The sequence below is a fragment of the Drosophila gunungcola genome, unplaced genomic scaffold, assembly GCF_025200985.1.
Source record: "Drosophila gunungcola strain Sukarami unplaced genomic scaffold, Dgunungcola_SK_2 000029F, whole genome shotgun sequence".
In the NCBI taxonomy this organism is placed as follows: Eukaryota; Metazoa; Arthropoda; class Insecta; order Diptera; family Drosophilidae; genus Drosophila; species Drosophila gunungcola.
In genome coordinates, this window is record NW_026453207.1 from 900,812 (window position 1) to 917,696 (window position 16,885).

Here is a 16,885-nt window from a genome sequence, read left to right on the forward strand (position 1 = left end):
ATTCGGCGCTTATAAGATTTTTGGGAATATTTTTGGTTATCGCGAAGTCAATAAGATCGGGTAGTTTCTTTGGGTCTGTCGGCCAGTATGTTGGTCTACCAGAAGAGACATAGTCAAGCTTGTTGTTGGATTTTATGATTGCATTGTAAATCTGCTTCCCTTTTGGAGTCACGAGGCGAGATCCCCAGTGTGTGTGTTTGGCATTGTAGTCTCCTGCTGCTATAAAATGGTCACCTAATGTGTTGAAGAACTGCAAAAACTCATATTCGGTTATATTGAAACGAGGGGGGCAGTATACGGCGGCTAGAGTTAGTTGGTTGCCGGTAATCAGTTGTATGCTTATAGATGTGGCCTGTAGATAGTTTTTAGCAGTTTTGTTATAATAGTGGTGCTTAATACGACTTCTGATTAGAATGCCAGTCCCACCATGTGCTTTACCGTCCGGATGATTTGTTCCATAGAATGAGTAGCCTCTTATTTGAAAATTGTATCTGTTTGTAAGGTGTGTTTCTGAAAGTAGCATTACATCGATGTGATTGTCGAGTAGAAATTGAGTTAACTCCAGTTTGTGCTGTGAGACGCCGTTAGCGTTCCACGTAGAAATTCGTAGGGACGTCATTATTTTGATTGTTGTGAGACCAGCATTTGAATCAGAAGATTTTGGTTTCGCATTAAATCTTGCATAGTTGTGCGCATAAACGACATAAACTCCATTAGGCTTTGTTGCAGGCTAGCTATCATTGCTTCAAAGTTGCTTTGTGTCTGCTCCGTTGGTTGACGTTGTTAAGTCATGTTGTGTTCTAGACATGCTGCTTGTGGAAATGAAGTTTTAGATACAGGAGGAGCCAGTCCTAATTTTAGAGCGCTTGCAAATGTCACATTTTTGTTGGGGGTTACGGGTCCTAATGAGGAGCTGGGTGCAGTTGAAAAGAAGACTTCAGGGTTTGATTTTGATGCTGTGAGCTGTGCGTTGTGGGAGCGGGCAGTGGTTCCTCGTTGATGGATGCGACTTTTTAGCTCCTTGTATATTGGGCAACCTCTGTAGTTGGCTGTATGATTGCCGCCACAGTTGCCGCACTTTTTTACATTGGAGTCGTTTTTGCTCGCTGGGCAGAGTGCTGAGTCATGAAGGTCTCCACAAACTACACACACTGGGCGTAGTGTGCAGTATGACTTTGTATGGCCATATTCTTGGCAGTTCGTACATTGTACCGGCCCATTGCGCTTATGTGGTTGCTCTACTGTGATTCTACGGTGGAGAAGGAACTTAAGTTTGTATATGGGGTGCACTTCGTTCCTATTAAGGGGCTTAGTTTCCGGTTCGAGCTCTATCTTGAAGAGTGGTTGCGGTTTCCTATCCCTGTTCAAGATATTGAAGACTGTCTTAGTGTTAAAGCCTTTGTCTTGTAGTGCATTTTTTACTTCTTCAGGTGTTACATCGGATTCAATTCCTTTAAGTACAACTTGCAGACCCTTGCTGCTTTTAAGTTGGTACGTGTAGAAGTTCTTTTTCTTGTCATTAAGATATTTAGACAACACTCGGTAATTGTCTTCGTTCTTCGTTTGAACTTTTGTTTCGTGTATGCTGCCCTTCACAAGGGGAATTATATGGAAGTTATCTTTTCCAATAAGCTCAATTATTTTGTTAACAAGTTCATTGCAGCTTTTCTCCCGGATGTATATTGGGGGGGGCTTCGGTTTCTTCTTCTCAGCTTCGGTAGCTTCGTCAACCTCTTCGTCAGTAGCGTCTTCCAAAATTTTAAATCTGTTTGTATTAATGGGCGTTTCAGTCTCAGCTGATTTATAATTGGCACGGGTTATTTTTCGCTTAGAATTTAGGGGGCTCAGCTTTCTTTTGATTTGGATGTAGCGATCCATACCAGTCTGCACAGCCGGCCTTTTTTTTTCGTTGCTTATTGTGTATTTTTCGGGCAGCGCAGCGAACGCCGTTTTTGTGTTGGCTACGGGTTTGTTTATCGATGGCGAAGTTGCTGATGATGATAATAAACGGTTGGTCGATACCGTTGCTGCTGTTGTTGTTGTTGTTGTTGTTACCGTTGCAGTGGTTAAAGACACTGCTGTGCTACTTATTGTTGATAAGCGTAGGTCAGTGCATACATGCATTGGAGTACACTCGGCACTTTTTGGCTTTAGAGACATCGATGGTAGCGCGGGAGAACAAGAGCGCGCTCTCTCGCTCGTTACGTTCAAGAGGTCAGTCGAACTGGGGGTGATTGACCGCGTATTGTCTGGGTTTGCATAATTTTCGGTTGCAGTAAACGAGAAATATGCATTATTTCTGATCGATGAGAGCCGTCTCTCGTCTTGCTCGCGCTGACGTTGCATGCGGATATCGTTTTGACTCATTGTCTTCACTTTAATTATAGTCTGCGTATATTAATTAATTAATTAATATGTGTGTTTGCGATTACATCGCAACAAGCGTCTTTTCGCGTTGTAGTAGGTTGGTTAGAAACCAATCTACCTATTTGTGCCCGAGGGTCTTTGCGGAATTTGATTATTTTCGATTTGCACTTTTCCAATTATCACTTTTTGAAAGCTTGCACAAACTAAGCACGGTCCGACAACACGTCCGATCGCGGCGACAGTCTGTGTACAGAATTAATCTTTAAAAATCATGTAGGATTCTTTTGTATTTTTGTAATGAGGTTTTTTTTACAATTTACAATTTTCAAAATCTTTTTCCTCCCTTGTCTTAAGAACTGAAGTGAAGTGTAACACTCTTCGGAATCATTGGTCAAAACACTATCCCTTACAAATTGTTCTTCTCCTTCGTTACTTTCTTCAACTAGCCACTCCTTAAATGTTATTAAATTTTTTTTCCCGAAAACGGGATTCCATTTTAATTTAAATTTTGGAATTGTCATGGTCGACAAAACCTCTTGTAAACGCCAACTGTAAGGGCATCTAATAGCGCTTTGCAAAATTCTAAATTAGCTAATTGTTTTAATTCGTGTGTAATCCCAATTAACGTAGATACAAATATCCCCAGTAACAACGATTCTCACCCTGCAAAAGATCGATTGTTTTTGCAAAGATATCGGTAAAAGAATTCATTTCCTTCATAAATTCTATTTACAAGAGATTTTCATTTTTACCATTGAAAAATGAAGATTTGATTTTGGAATATGGTATTTTTCCATTTTACTCTCTTTGGAAGTCCTCTTGAGTCGAAAAAGAGAGAATCATTCAAGACGGGGGCAAAAATCCAATAAGATAGAAAGAGAAGGACCCGCTTTCCTGCTTACACGTCTTTCGCATTGCTTGTTTTTGGGGTATTTGACTTTAAGGTGACTGCCTGAGAAAAGGTATATATCTTTGTTGTGGTGTAGTGCTGGATTCAGAAGGGTTATAGCGCCTTATGTTGCTAAGACCTCTGCTTGGAATATACTGCAGTGGTCTGGCAGTCGAAAGGAGTTTTTGATGTCCAGCTTAGGGGAGGAGACTTCGCCACCTGCTTGCTTATTAAATTTTGAAACGTCCGTATAAATGTTGATAGCAATCTCCACCCGATGTGGGAGGTTTGCCCAATCTGTACGTGATGGGATGAAAACTTTGTATAGTTTCGTGAAGTCTTAAAAGGGGGCAGCGCAGCCCTTTGAAAATAGGCCCAGGGGTTCAAGGATCAGAATTGCATCTAGGGCGACAGTGGGGCGGAGCGAGCCACTGATGCAAAGTTCAGCGCTTCTTTGAATTTTGTGTACCTCTTCTTGTCTAGGGAGGTCTTCCAAACGATGATCCCGTACAGTAGGATTGGTCTTACTATTGCTGTGAATAGCCAGTGTACAATAGAAGGGGAGAACACACACTTACGTCCTATTGCTTTCTTGCAAACGAACAGAGCTATGGCAGCTTTACGAGTGCGGACAACTATGTTTTCTGTCCTGAGAAGTTTTCTGTCCAGTATTAGGTCGAGGTATTTGACTTTTTCGCTAAAGGCTAGGCGAGTATGGTGTAGTTTGGATGGGGTGAGTTCAGGTACTTTATACTTTCTGGTGAATAGAACCAGTTCTGACCCCTAGTCCACACCCCTCTGCCCACCTAAGAGTGTTGACACGGCTGTTTCCATGAGGTTGCAGAGTGTTTTTGGGTATTTGCCTTGAATTAGAATTTCTACGTCGTCCGTTATGCGACCATCTTGAAGCCCCCTCTTTCTAGAAGTTGTAGTAGTTGGTTGACTATGACCCAGAGTAGAGGGGAGAGGACTCCTTCTTGAAGAGTTCATCTGCTGACGAGTCTTGTAGCGAAAGCCGATCCCATAGAAGAGATCACCACTCTGCTGGTGAGCATTGAGTTTAAGATTCTCACCAGGGTTGGTACCCCTTCAAGACTAGTCAGTGCTCTGATGATTGCTTCTGGGGTGACGTTGTCGAAAGCGACCTTTAGGCCGCAAAGGTGTATTCTTTATCTTAATCTTAATCTTAGCTTAATTCTTTTTCAATCTTGGAGACCAGTGTATGGAGTGCGGTTTCAGTCGATTTGCCCTTTCGGTATGCATGTTGTGCGTTTAAGAAAGGGTTCGGGTTAACTGTGTCTCTGAAGGTAGGAATGGGTAAAGATTTATTGGTCTGAAGTCTTTAGCGGATGTGTGTGACGGTTTCCCAGCTTTTGGGATGAAGATGACTTTCACTTCGAGTCACCTTTAAGGTATATTTTGTAGAATTTGGCAGTTTTAGAAGTTAACTGTTACCCAATGCATAATAATATAAAGGGTTTTTCCGTTTGGCTCTCCTAATTTATTTTTTTTTGGTTTATGGGTGTATTCAAGGCTTTGCCGCAGGTGTCTGTGAGGAAGTCGACTGCCTTCTTTAGTTCTTCCCGGTTGTTCTCTAGGTTAGTGGCTGAGGTCTTTGTGTAGTAACTCCAGTTTTCCTAAGATTGGTTATATTCATAAGGTTTGGACATACTATGTTTATGGTGAATTCTAAGTAACGGTGGTCGGAGAAGAAGTCGTCACCCCAACCCTCTAGTCCCCGATTTGGTCAATAAGGGTCTCGTAGGATAAGGTGATATCCAGAACTTCCTTTGTAGTCATAGTGATGAAGTTCGGGTCATTACCTTTATTGCTGATAAATAATTTTGATTGAAAGAGGTAATCAAAAAGTAACTCACCCTTTTCGTTTATGTTTGTACTTCCCCATTGTTTGTGGTGTGCATTTGCGTCCATTCCCAGGACGAGTTCCCTTGTTGAGGAAGCATGGAATATGGTGTTTTTTCCATCCATCAGTGCGTAACTTCGGCTTGAAGCGGGTAAAAATTTTCCTCGGGGTCGGAGGGTTCAGCCGGGATCCACGCCCTGGCCTTTGGGCGGGTCGAAATGTCAGCTGCATCGCTAACATCCAGATTGGCTTCGGGGTAGACGTCGCCAACCATGGCGATCGCAGCCTTATACAGGGCTGCCGATCGTTCGTCTTCGCAGGCGATAAGACACATTGTTTTTTTTTCTGAGATATATTAATCATATGTCATGTTGGATTCTGTTTCTGAGAGCCTGAGATACTTGATACTTGTTTTTTAACATAACAAGTGTTTCAAATATTTCGTTTCCAAGCCGGTTTCTTTTCGGGGTAAGCTAAATATGCGTTCAACTGGAGCCAAACTCGGCAGTACAGAAATAATCTTTAAAAATCATGTAGGATTCTTTTGTATTTTTGTAATGAGGTTTTTTTACAATTTACAATTTTCAAAATCTTTTTCCTCCCTTGTCTTAAGAACTGAAGTGAAGTGTAACACTCTCGGAATCATTAGCCAAAACACTATCCCTTACAAATTGTTCTTCTCCTTCGTTACTTTCTTCAACTAGCCACTCCTTAAATGTTATTAAATTTTTTTTCCCGAAAACGGGATTCCATTTTAATTTAAATTTTGGAATTGTCATGGTCGACAAAACCTCTTGTAAACGCCAACTGTAAGGGCATCTAATAGCGCTTTGCAAAATTCTAAATTAGCTAATTGTTTTAATTCGTGTGTAATCCCAATTAACGTAGATACAAATATCCCCAGTAACAACGATTCTCACCCTGCAAAAGATCGATTGTTTTTGCAAAGATATCGGTAAAAGAATTCATTTCCTTCATAAATTCTATTTACAAGAGATTTTCATTTTTACCATTGAAAAATGAAGATTTGATTTTGGAATATGGTATTTTTCCATTTTACTCTCTTTGGAAGTCCTCTTGAGTCGAAAAAGAGAGAATCATTCAAGACGGGGGCAAAAATCCAATAAGATAGAAAGAGAAGGACCCGCTTTCCTGCTTACACGTCTTTCGCATTGCTTGTTTTTGGGGTATTTGACTTTAAGGTGACTGCCTGAGAAAAGGTATATATCTTTGTTGTGGTGTAGTGCTGGATTCAGAAGGGTTATAGCGCCTTATGTTGCTAAGACCTCTGCTTGGAATATACTGCAGTGGTCTGGCAGTCGAAAGGAGTTTTTGATGTCCAGCTTAGGGGAGGAGACTTCGCCACCTGCTTGCTTATTAAATTTTGAAACGTCCGTATAAATGTTGATAGCAATCTCCACCCGATGTGGGAGGTTTGCCCAATCTGTACGTGATGGGATGAAAACTTTGTATAGTTTCGTGAAGTCTAAAAAGGGGGCAGCGCAGCCCTTTGAAAATAGGCCCAGGGGTTCAAGGATCAGAATTGCATCTAGGGCGACAGTGGGGCTAGTGGGGCGGAGCGAGCCACTGATGCAAAGCTCAGCGCTTCTTTGAATTTTGTGTACCTCTTCTTGTCTAGGGAGGTCTTCCAAACGATGATCCCGTACAGTAGGATTGGTCTTACTATTGCTGTGAATAGCCAGTGTACAATAGAAGGGGAGAACACACACTTACGTCCTATTGCTTTCTTGCAAACGAACAGAGCTATGGCAGCTTTACGAGTGCGGACAACTATGTTTTCTGTCCTGAGAAGTTTTCTGTCCAGTATTAGGTCGAGGTATTTGACTTTTTCGCTAAAGGCTAGGCGAGTATGGTGTAGTTTGGATGGGGTGAGTTCAGGTACTTTATACTTTCTGGTGAATAGAACCAGTTCTGACCCCTAGTCCACACCCCTCTGCCCACCTAAGAGTGTTGACACGGCTGTTTCCATGAGGTTGCAGAGTGTTTTTGGGTATTTGCCTTGAATTAGAATTTCTACGTCGTCCGTTATGCGACCATCTTGAAGCCCCCTCTTTCTAGAAGTTGTAGTAGTTGGTTGACTATGACCCAGAGTAGAGGGGAGAGGACTCCTTCTTGAAGAGTTCATCTGCTGACGAGTCTTGTAGCGAAAGCCGATCCCATAGAAGAGATCACCACTCTGCTGGTGAGCATTGAGTTTAAGATTCTCACCAGGGTTGGTACCCCTTCAAGACTAGTCAGTGCTCTGATGATTGCTTCTGGGGTGACGTTGTCGAAAGCGACCTTTATGTCTATATAGGCCGCAAAGGTGTATTCTTTATCTTAATCTTAATCTTAGCTTAATTCTTTTTCAATCTTGGAGACCAGTGTATGGAGTGCGGTTTCAGTCGATTTGCCCTTTCGGTATGCATGTTGTGCGTTTAAGAAAGGGTTCGGGTTAACTGTGTCTCTGAAGGTAGGAATGGGTAAAGATTTATTGGTCTGAAGTCTTTAGCGGATGTGTGTGACGGTTTCCCAGCTTTTGGGATGAAGATGACTTTCACTTCGAGTCACCTTTAAGGTATATTTTGTAGAATTTGGCAGTTTTAGAAGTTAACTGTTACCCAATGCATAATAATATAAAGGGTTTTTCCGTTTGGCTCTCCTAATTTATTTTTTTTTGGTTTATGGGTGTATTCAAGGCTTTGCCGCAGGTGTCTGTGAGGAAGTCGACTGCCTTCTTTAGTTCTTCCCGGTTGTTCTCTAGGTTAGTGGCTGAGGTCTTTGTGTAGTAACTCCAGTTTTCCTAAGATTGGTTATATTCATAAGGTTTGGACATACTATGTTTATGGTGAATTCTAAGTAACGGTGGTCGGAGAAGAAGTCGTCACCCCAACCCTCTAGTCCCCGATTTGGTCAATAAGGGTCTCGTAGGATAAGGTGATATCCAGAACTTCCTTTGTAGTCATAGTGATGAAGTTCGGGTCATTACCTTTATTGCTGATAAATAATTTTGATTGAAAGAGGTAATCAAAAAGTAACTCACCCTTTTCGTTTATGTTTGTACTTCCCCATTGTTTGTGGTGTGCATTTGCGTCCATTCCCAGGACGAGTTCCCTTGTTGAGGAAGCATGGAATATGGTGTTTTTTCCATCCATCAGTGCGTAACTTCGGCTTGAAGCGGGTAAAAATTTTCCTCGGGGTCGGAGGGTTCAGCCGGGATCCACGCCCTGGCCTTTGGGCGGGTCGAAATGTCAGCTGCATCGCTAACATCCAGATTGGCTTCGGGGTAGACGTCGCCAACCATGGCGATCGCAGCCTTATACAGGGCTGCCGATCGTTCGTCTTCGCAGGCGATAAGACACATTGTTTTTTTTTCTGAGATATATTAATCATATGTCATGTTGGATTCTGTTTCTGAGAGCCTGAGATACTTGATACTTGTTTTTTAACATAACAAGTGTTTCAAATATTTCGTTTCCAAGCCGGTTTCTTTTCGGGGTAAGCTAAATATGCGTTCAACTGGAGCCAAACTCGGCAGTACAGAAATAATCTTTAAAAATCATGTAGGATTCTTTTGTATTTTTGTAATGAGGTTTTTTTACAATTTACAATTTTCAAAATCTTTTTCCTCCCTTGTCTTAAGAACTGAAGTGAAGTGTAACACTCTCGGAATCATTAGCCAAAACACTATCCCTTACAAATTGTTCTTCTCCTTCGTTACTTTCTTCAACTAGCCACTCCTTAAATGTTATTAAATTTTTTTTCCCGAAAACTGGATTCCATTTTAATTTAAATTTTGGAATTGTCATGGTCGACAAAACCTCTTGTAAACGCCAACTGTAAGGGCATCTAATAGCGCTTTGCAAAATTCTAAATTAGCTAACTGTTTTAATTCGTGTGTAATTCCAATTAACGTAGATACAAATATCCCCAGTAACAACGATTCTCACCCTGCAAAAGATCGATTGTTTTTGCAAAGATATCGGTAAAAGAATTAATTTCCTTCATAAATTCTATTTACAAGAGATTTTCATTTTTACCATTGAAAAATGAAGATTTGATTTTGGAATATGGTATTTTTCCATTTTGCTCTCTTTGGAAGTTCTCTTGAGTCGAAAAAGAGAGAATCATTCAAGACGGGGGCAAAAATCCAATAAGATAAAAAGAGAAGGACCCGCTTTCCTGCTTACACGTCTTTCGCATTGCTTGTTTTTGGGGTATTTGACTTTAAGGTGAGAAGAAATCGGTAGTGCATTTTGCAAGTGGAGTGCAAGAAAATGTGAGTAGTGTTTTTTAAACTGTATAAATTAGTGAAATGGATGATAAGCTATGATTGTAACTAACAAGTGAAACAAGTTATTGTTTTAGTGTTTAAAATCTCATAATTCTTTTAAGTTGTGTGTGTGAGTGTCTATGCTGGCCAGCAAAAATGTAACTGTATGTGTGTGTCTATCCCAGACACACAGGTTTCCGAAATGTTTGGAACGCAGCGGGGCTATTGGCATAGATACTCACATATTCGGTCACTTATGCATTATTTTGGCCGGCTGGCATAGACACTCACACACTATAAATATTTAAGGTTTCAAGTTTAAAATCGACTAATTCCATTTACTTTAGTATCAGGAACCGCAATATGATTCAGAAGGAAGTAACGGGACGGCACCGGACTTCGGACCCAGATATTGGTGCCGTGCGCAGAGGGCGAAAGGTCGAACGGTAAAACCGTGGCACCGAGAGCCCACAGGTCACAGACGCATGTCCTGAACCCACACGAAGCCTGCAGACGGTGTGGGAATCAAGGACATTGGGAACGAGGATGCCGAAACCAGCGGCTACTTTTCTGCTGGATTTGCGGCAAGGTGGGGTTCGAAGCGTAGAGTGCTGCCAGAAATCGGGAATTGGCTAGCCATCCAAACATACAGGCATATTAATCAAAGAAGAGCAGCAGTTATCCGCAGCGGTAACGATTGGCGGAACCTCACACAAAGCAACAATCGACACCGGAGCAACAGCGAGCTTTATAAGCGAGAAGCTGGCGGATATACTGGCTGCTGAAGGAAAGATTACAAGGACGAAAAGGCATGTTGGGTTGGCAGTACAGTAGGATTGGTCTTACTATTGCTGTGAATAGCCAGTGTACAATAGAAGGGGAGAACACACACTTGCGTCCTATTGCTTTCTTGCAAACGAATAGAGCTATGGCAGCTTTACGAGTGTTTTCTGTCCTGAGAAGTTTTCTGTCCAGTATTAGGTCGAGGTATTTGACTTTTTCGCTAAAGGCTAGGCGAGTATGGTGTAGTTTGGATGGGGTGAGTTCAGGTACTTTATACTTTCTGGTGAATAGAACCAGTTCTGACCCCTAGTCCACACCCCTCTGCCCACCTAAGAGTGTTGACAGGGCTGTTTCCATGAGGTTGCAGAGTGTTTTTGGGTATTTGCCTTGAATTAGAATTTCTACGTCGTCCGTTATGCGACCATCTTAAAGCCCCCTCTTTCTAGAAGTTGTAGTAGTTGGTTGACTATGACCCAGAGTAGAGGGGAGAGGACTCCTTCTTGAAGAGTTCATCTGCTGACGAGTCTTGTAGCGAAAGCCGATCCCATAGAAGAGATCACCACTCTGCTGGTGAGCATTGAGTTTAAGATTCTCACCAGGGTTGGTACCCCTTCAAGACTAGTCAGTGGTCTGATGATTGCTTCTGGGGTGACGTTGTCGAAAGCGACCTTTATGTCTATATAGGCCGCAAAGGTGTATTCTTTATTTTAATCTTAATCTTATCTTAATTCTTTTTCAATCTTGGAGACCAGTGTATGGAGTGCGGTTTCAGTCGATTTGCCCTTTCGGTATGCATGTTGTGCGTTTAAGAAAGGGTTCGGGTTAACTGTGGCTCTGAAGGTAGGAATGGGTAAAGATTTATTGGTCTGAAGTCTTTAGCGGATGTGTGTGACGGTTTCCCAGCTTTTGGGATGAAGATGACTTTAACTTCGAGTCACCTTTAAGGTATATTTTGTAGAATTTGGCAGTTTTAGAAGTTAACTGTTACCCAATGCATAATAATATAAAGGGATTTTCCGTTTGGCTCTCCTAATTTATTTTTTTTTGGTTTATGGGTGTATTCAAGGCTTTGCCGCAGGTGTCTGTGAGGAAGTCGACTGCCTTCTTTAGTTCTTCCCGGTTGTTGGGAGTGAGTGGAGGGAATGTCTCTAGGTTAGTGGCTGAGGTCTTTGTGTAGTAACTCCAATTTTCCTAAGATTGGTTATATTCATAAGGTTTGGACATACTATGTTTATGGTGAATTCTAAGTAACGGTGGTCGGAGAAGAAGTCGTCACCCCAACCCTCTAGTCCCCGATTTGGTCAATAAGGGTCTCGTAGGATAAGGTGATATCCAGAACTTCCTTTGTAGTCATAGTGATGAAGGTCGGGTCATTACCTTTATTGCTAATAAATAATTTTGATTGAAAGAGGTAATCAAAAAGTAACTCACCCTTTTCGTTTATGTTTGTACTTCCCCATTGTTTGTGGTGTGCATTTGCGTCCATTCCCAGGACGAGTTCCCTTGTTGAGGAAGCATGGAATATGGTGTTTTCTATGGGACCACTGTGGCTATGGCTCATCTGGAACGTCCGACAGTATGCTCTGGGTGTCGGCTCGAGTGTGCAGACATTTGAAGTTCTATGCACTGTTTGTTGAGTAGGAGCACGTCGCTCATTGTATTCTTGTCGCTCTTTTCAGTTTACCATTTTCCATCCATCAGTGCGTAACTTCGGCTTGAAGCGGGTAAAAATTTTCCTCGGGGTCGGAGGGTTCAGCCGGGATCCACGCCCTGGCCTTTGGGCGGGTCGAAATGTCAGCTGCATCGCTAACATCCAGATTGGCTTCGGGGAAGACGTCGCCAACCATGGCGATCGCAGCCTTATACAGGGCTGCCGATCGTTCGTCTTCGCAGGCGATAAGACACATTGTTTTTTTTTTCTGAGATATATTAATCATATGTCATGTTGGATTCTGTTTCTGAGAGCCTGAGATACTTGATACTTGTTTTTTAACATAACAAGTGTTTCAAACATTTCGTTTCCAAGCCGGTTTCTTTTCGGGGTAAGAATTTGACCCCCATAGCTAAATATGCGTTCAACTGGAGCCAAATTCGGCAGTACAGAATTTTTTTTTTTTTTTTTTTTATTAACTTTGTGTTATTTATTGAATCTTCTCTTAGCTTTGAGACTAACAATAAGTTTTCGAATCTTAAGAGTTAAACATTAACTAACAGTGGACTGTAATTTTGGTTGCGCGTCCCTCAAGTTGGTCGCTGGGTAGGTAAGTCATTGCGACGAAGACGGGATTGGTTGCACAACCTTGTTAGACCTCTTGCAAGGTGGTTGGGGTGCAAAGACAGCTTGGTGAGGTACTTATCCTTTTGTTCTGCGATAACTGCTTTGACTGGTGGGATGTTCAAGTCACGATGTATGTTTTCGTTGCGAACGTACCACGGTGCCCCGGTGATCGTTCTCAGGATTTTTGATTGAGCCCTCTGGATTATGTCGATGTTGCTATTGCTAGCATTCCCCCATAACTGGGAGCCGTACGTCCATATAGGCTTTAGTACTGAGTTTTACAGCAGGACTTTGTAGTCTAAGCTAAGGGAAGATCGAGCGTTGATGAGCCAGTGTAGGCTACTGGCTTTCAACTTTAAGTGTGTTCTTTTGGCTTCAATATGCCGGCGCCGTGTGAGTCTTCTGTCGAGATGTACTCCTAGATACGTTACTTCGTTTGATTGAGGAAGCAGGGTGTTATTTAATGTGAGGGGTGGGCAGTTTTGCCTATTCAGGGTGAAAGTAACGTGCTTGCATTTTTGTTCATTTACTTTAATTCTCCAATCAGATAGCCATTTTTCAACGTCGGCCAAGTGAAGAGCTAGTTGCGCAGTTGCTTGTATTGGACATTTTGAACGGCTGAGTATAGCTGTATCATCAGCAAAAGTAGATGTTGTCAGTCGACTGCTTGTCGGGATGTCTGCTGTGTAGAGGACATATAATGTTGGCCCGAGCACGCTACCTTGGGGGACTCCAGCCAAAATAGAAAAATCGTCAGATATGGCAGTGTTACATCTCACAGCAAATTTTCTGTCGTGTAGATAAGACTCTAAAAGTTTGTGAGTGTTGCTGGGAAGCATTGTCTTGATCTTGTACATTAGGCCTTCTAGCCAAACTCTGTCAAACGCTTGAGAGACGTCCAGAAATATGGCGGTGCAGTACTCACGTTTTTCGAACGCGTTTCGAATTTCTGATGTTATTCGGTTGACCTGCTCAATCGTTCCGTGTTTTTCTCGAAATCCGAATTGGTGTGATGGAATTCCATTCTGGATTCGTAGATATGTGTTTATCCGAGTCAATATGCATTTTTCAAAGAGTTTAGATAAGCATGATAGTAGGCTTATAGGTCTGTACGATGTGGGGATTGTGGGGTCTTTTCCTGGCTTCGAAATCATTATAATAATTGACTTTTTCCATCTTTTTGGAAAGTGGCCATGTTTAGCGATGGCATTGAAGAGATGTGTAATGGTGCGAACGGCACAATATGGAAGCTCCGTGATCATTTTAGGGGTAATGAGGTCGCAGCCTGGAGATTTTCTCGGGTTCATATGGTTTTTGATGATGCTAACGATTTCCAATGGGCGAAACTCGATTGGCTCATGGTGAAGCTGGGTGTCATATGCAAAAGTCGGCAGAGTGAATGCATTGGTGGCAGGATTTGGTTGAAAGACATTTTTAAGGTGGTCGGCGAATGTGCTGGCTCTATCTTTATCGCTGCGCGCCCAGCCGCCTGAGGGGTTTCTAATAGGCATCACGGTTTCTTTCGGTGAGCTAAGAGATGGGTGGGCTCTCCATAGTGAGTGTTTTGAGCAAGTTGATAACAGTTGCTCTATATAACGGCGCTGGGCATATGATTCTTCTTGTTTTAGAGCTTTAGTTAGTTGCCGTGAGGCGTATTTCAAGTTCTGCCTAGCAGATGGCGATCTATAGAATTGCCACTCCCGACGTAAGCGCCGCTTTTCTAGGACAAGCTGTTCGATTTGTAGATTTGTCTTCTTTTGCTTGCATTGAATATTTGAGATTTGGGGTGTGGAAACTTGAGCCGCAGTGACGAGTACGGACTCCAGTGTAGTTACAAAGCTGTCTATGTCAGCTTCGTCGTTGAGGCGAGGACATAGCTCAATATGTGAGCTAATATATTTTCTAAACTTGAGCCAGTTGGTTTTTTGTGAGGTCAGGTTAAACTGGTGTTCTAATGTTCCTGGTTGTTGGAGAAGATGAAATAAGACCGGCGAGTGATCAGATGAAAGATCCGAAAGGCATTCGGCGCTTATAAGATTTTTGGGAATATTTTTGGTTATCGCGAAGTCAAAAAGATCGGGTAGTTTCTTTGGGTCTGTCGGCCAGTATGTTGGTCTACCAGAAGAGACATAGTCAAGCTTGTTGTTGGATTTAATGATTGCATTGTAAATCTGCTTCCCTTTTGGAGTCACGAGGCGAGATCCCCAGTGTGTGTGTTTGGCATTGTAGTCTCCTGCTGCTATAAAATGGTCACCTAATGTGTTGAAGAACTGCAAAAACTCATATTCGGTTATATTGAAACGAGGGGGGCAGTATACGGCGGCTAGAGTTAGTTGGTTGCCGGTAATCAGTTGTATGCTTATAGATGTGGCCTGTAGATAGTTTTTAGCAGTTTTGTTATAATAGTGGTGCTTAATACGACTTCTGATTAGAATGCCAGTCCCACCATGTGCTTTACCGTCCGGATGATTTGTTCCATAGAATGAGTAGCCTCTTATTTGAAAATTGTATCTGTTTGTAAGGTGTGTTTCTGAAAGTAGCATTACATCGATGTGATTGTCGAGTAGAAATTGAGTTAACTCCAGTTTGTGCTGTGAGACGCCGTTAGCGTTCCACGTAGAAATTCGTAGGGACGTCATTATTTTGATTGTTGTGAGACCAGCATTTGAATCAGAAGATTTTGGTTTCGCATTAAATCTTGCATAGTTGTGCGCATAAACGACATAAACTCCATTAGGCTTTGTTGCAGGCTAGCTATCATTGCTTCAAAGTTGCTTTGTGTCTGCTCCGTTGGTTGACGTTGTTGAGTCATGTTGTGTTCTAGACATGCTGCTTGTGGAAATGAAGTTTTAGATACAGGAGGAGCCAGTCCTAATTTTAGAGCGCTTGCAAATGTCACATTTTTGTTGGGGGTTACGGGTCCTAATGAGGAGCTGGGTGCAGTTGAAAAGAAGACTTCAGGGTTTGATTTTGATGCTGTGAGCTGTGCGTTGTGGGAGCGGGCAGTGGTTCCTCGTTGATGGATGCGACTTTTTAGCTCCTTGTATATTGGGCAACCTCTGTAGTTGGCTGTATGATTGCCGACACAGTTGCCGCACTTTTTTACATTGGAGTCGTTTTTGCTCGCTGGGCAGAGTGCTGAGTCATGAAGGTCTCCACAAACTACACACACTGGGCGTAGTGTGCAGTATGACTTTGTATGGCCATATTCTTGGCAGTTCGTACATTGTACCGGCCCATTGCGCTTATGTGGTTGCTCTACTGTGATTCTACGGTGGAGAAGGAACTGAAGTTTGTATATGGGGTGCACTTCGTTCCTATTAAGGGGCTTAGTTTCCGGTTCGAGCTCTATCTTGAAGAGTGGTTGCGGTTTCCTATCCCTGTTCAAGATATTGAAGACTGTCTTAGTGTTAAAGCCTTTGTCTTGTAGTGCATTTTTTACTTCTTCAGGTGTTACATCGGATTCAATTCCTTTAAGTACAACTTGCAGACCCTTGCTGCTTTTAAGTTGGTACGTGTAGAAGTTCTTTTTCTTGTCATTAAGATATTTAGACAACACTCGGTAATTGTCTTCGTTCTTCGTTTGAACTTTTGTTTCGTGTATGCTGCCCTTCACAAGGGGAATTATATGGAAGTTATCTTTTCCAATAAGCTCAATTATTTTGTTAACAAGTTCATTGCAGCTTTTCTCCCGGATGTATATTGGGGGGGGCTTCGGTTTCTTCTTCTCAGCTTCGGTAGCTTCGTCAACCTCTTCGTCAGTAGCGTCTTCCAAAATTTTAAATCTGTTTGTATTAATGGGCGTTTCAGTCTCAGCTGATTTATAATTGGCACGGGTTATTTTTCGCTTAGAATTTAGGGGGCTCAGCTTTCTTTTGATTTGGATGTAGCGATCCATACCAGTCTGCACAGCCGGCCTTTTTTTTTCGTTGCTTATTGTGTATTTTTCGGGCAGCGCAGCGAACGCCGTTTTTGTGTTGGCTACGGGTTTGTTTATCGATGGCGAAGTTGCTGATGATGATAATAAACGGTTGGTCGATACCGTTGCTGCTGTTGTTGTTGTTGTTGTTGTTACCGTTGCAGTGGTTAAAGACACTGCTGTGCTACTTATTGTTGATAAGCGTAGGTCAGTGCATACATGCATTGGAGTACACTCGGCACTTTTTGGCTTTAGAGACATCGATGGTAGCGCGGGAGAACAAGAGCGCGCTCTCTCGCTCGTTACGTTCAAGAGGTCAGTCGAACTGGGGGTGATTGACCGCGTATTGTCTGGGTTTGCATAATTTTCGGTTGCAGTAAACGAGAAATATGCATTATTTCTGATCGATGAGAGCCGTCTCTCGTCTTGCTCGCGCTGACGTTGCATGCGGATATCGTTTTGACTCATTGTCTTCACTTTAATTATAGTCTGCGTATATTAATTAATTAATT

The 16,885-nt window shown here is 42.4% G+C and overlaps 1 protein-coding gene across 1 annotated transcript in view; it reads left to right on the forward strand.

The window, feature by feature from the left end:
- The window catches only part of LOC128263946 (uncharacterized), a 196,399-nt gene that overhangs the window by 50,083 nt on the left and 129,431 nt on the right, over positions 1–16,885 (forward strand). The gene's annotated exons all lie outside the window — the stretch shown is intronic.